The sequence below is a fragment of the Dromaius novaehollandiae genome, chromosome 9 (assembly GCF_036370855.1).
Source record: "Dromaius novaehollandiae isolate bDroNov1 chromosome 9, bDroNov1.hap1, whole genome shotgun sequence".
NCBI lineage: Eukaryota > Metazoa > Chordata > Aves > Casuariiformes > Dromaiidae > Dromaius > Dromaius novaehollandiae.
Window position 1 is genome coordinate 26,977,962 of NC_088106.1, and position 2,469 is coordinate 26,980,430.

The window sequence follows — 2,469 nt, forward strand, 5'->3', positions numbered from 1 at the left end:
AACTCTCCCTAAATGATCAGGTTACTATGAAGTTACTAAGAATTGTATCAAGAAGATATGAAGTTACTAAACAGAAATACTGAAGTACTGTTCAATAGTTTTGGAATACTTCCACATCTCACTCAAGAAAACACCTTAGCAAAGACAATCCTTTCACAGTCATTTGTATTTATTCATGTTTATACCCAGCTCCCAGAGCAGTTGCCACTTTGAAACCTATGAGGCCACACAGGAAAGTAACACTGATCACAGTTCTTACAATAAGGCTGGTCAAAGTGAGACTTCAAAGGTGCATTCCCACCTCCCCTCTTTTTCCAAAGGATCAATTTCTCCATGTATGTTATCTTTCTTGTCCAGAAAGCAACAGACTATTGTGAAACACTACAAATAGATGAAGAGAGCCCAAACAAAATGAAGGGCTGACTGCACTAATCTAAGCTGAAAGATGGGCTGCTCAGCGCCAAGTGTTCTCAGTCAAGTTGGTGTTTGAAATGTCTTTTAGCCCACCAAGGTTTGTAACTATGGCTTACATAAAGCCTGTGAGGATCAGCATCTCCCCCATAAGCTAGCCATTCCCACCATGACACACACACGGCAGCTCCCTGTAGCTATCAGAGACCACTTATTGCTGCCTAAAAACTTTTTTTTAGTAGTCACATGGATCCGATTTTCTTCTGGATGACTAAGACGAGATAGTTAATAACCTGCTGGATTTTGAAATATAATCCAGGAGATCAGTAAACCTACCCCATGTGTCAGGCATTTTACCCATGTCAAACAGCAACACCTTCTACACCCAGCCTTACGACTGACACTTCCTACAAAGAAAAACTCTCAGGTACCTAATAACCTGTACCCAGTGCAGCCCATCAACCAAACCATTTCAATTACTTGCAGCGATCTGCACATGAGCACAGAGTCAGCAAGCCATGAAGTTTAGACTCTACATAACATCTATTAGAAAAAGCAGATTGTGTATGTCCCTAACTAGCTATGGACAAACTTGAAAGTCAAAACCCTTTTGCCTGATTTCTGATAATCGCTTGCTGAGCGGTTGCTTTTCTGAAAGGATCCCTAGCTGCTAACCGAAGCATTCAAAGCTGCCTCCAGCAGGAGAAGAACTCTCGTCAGTGTAACTACCCTTCACAGCGAACGACAGTCGCCCACCAGCAAGCAGGAGAGTAACTGGCACCACAGTGTCTCTACAAAATGAGTGTGGGGAGGGGAAAAAGGAAACCCCAACTGGCACGACCTATCCCCACAGCATCAAAGTGCAAAAGGGGTTTTGGTAGTTCTGTGGTCTTATTAAAAGCAAAACAAAAAAGCCACCTTACACATTCAGTGCCGTTGTGTGTGTCAGGAGGATTAGTATAAAAGAATTCTCTGCAAGAAGCAGCCACAAGGATGGCTATACCCGGCTCCCTCTAACCCAAGAACGATCAGCAACATGTCCGACAACAGTACTTCTCCTTTATATCCTCCCAGATTCCAGCAACTCACGGCTTAGGGATTATCCATTTTCAGCAACCCCAATAATTTGCAAAAAATATTTCCCTGTAAAATTTAAGTAAACTCACGGTAACCAGCAAATGCTTAGCTTGAGGTAACACACAGAGAGATCTCCCTCTGTGATTCTAAGTGCCCAGCCATGAGCTAAGAAGCTGAACTACTTCACTGAACACACACAAAAACTTCTGTTGCAATAATCTCAAAAACCAAACACTACTTTTGCAGTTTGATGTGGTTATTGACATAATACCTTCCTCTTCCACGTGCGTTGCTCTCACAGCGATGTTACCAGGTAAGTTATTTTTGGAGACCTACAGTAAATGAAAATAGCTGGTTAGTTCAAGCAGTGTAGTCCCCCAAAATAATGTGCACACTTCCATTTTAACACTAATGTCATTTACAGGCACCCACCCTTTAAAGAAATAGGATGACTGCCCACACATCACACCTACTCACTCTTTTCCTTCTTTGAAACACTCAAGGCACCAACTTAAAACTACTTTCTGCTCAAGGCTTGTCATCTTGCAGACAACAGTAATTTGGTATCAAGTAAATGCTAAGTAAGGAATTGCAAAAATTTACATCTGCTCCCTTTATCTTAAAGCTACTCTCTTCTCCAGAAACTTAGAATTAAAAAAAAAAAAAAAGAAAAAAACACATACAAAATCCAGATAGTGCCTCAAAAGGGAATGAGGCCGAGTTGCACCATCTTTACCAGACTCTCAGAAAGGGCAGTTTACTCCCTACCGGGAAGGGCTTACTACTGTGTTTTGTTAGCCATTAAGACAGCTTATTGAGAAAAATCAAATCTGCAGTACTTAACTGATTTGAATGTTTTGCTCTGCTCAGTCACCAAATTTCAATAGTTTGAAGGGAATTTCAACATACCGTCATGCTGGCCAGCAACTCGGAACATTTTTTAAATGGATCGTGTCACCAAAGACAGTAGAAAAAACACAA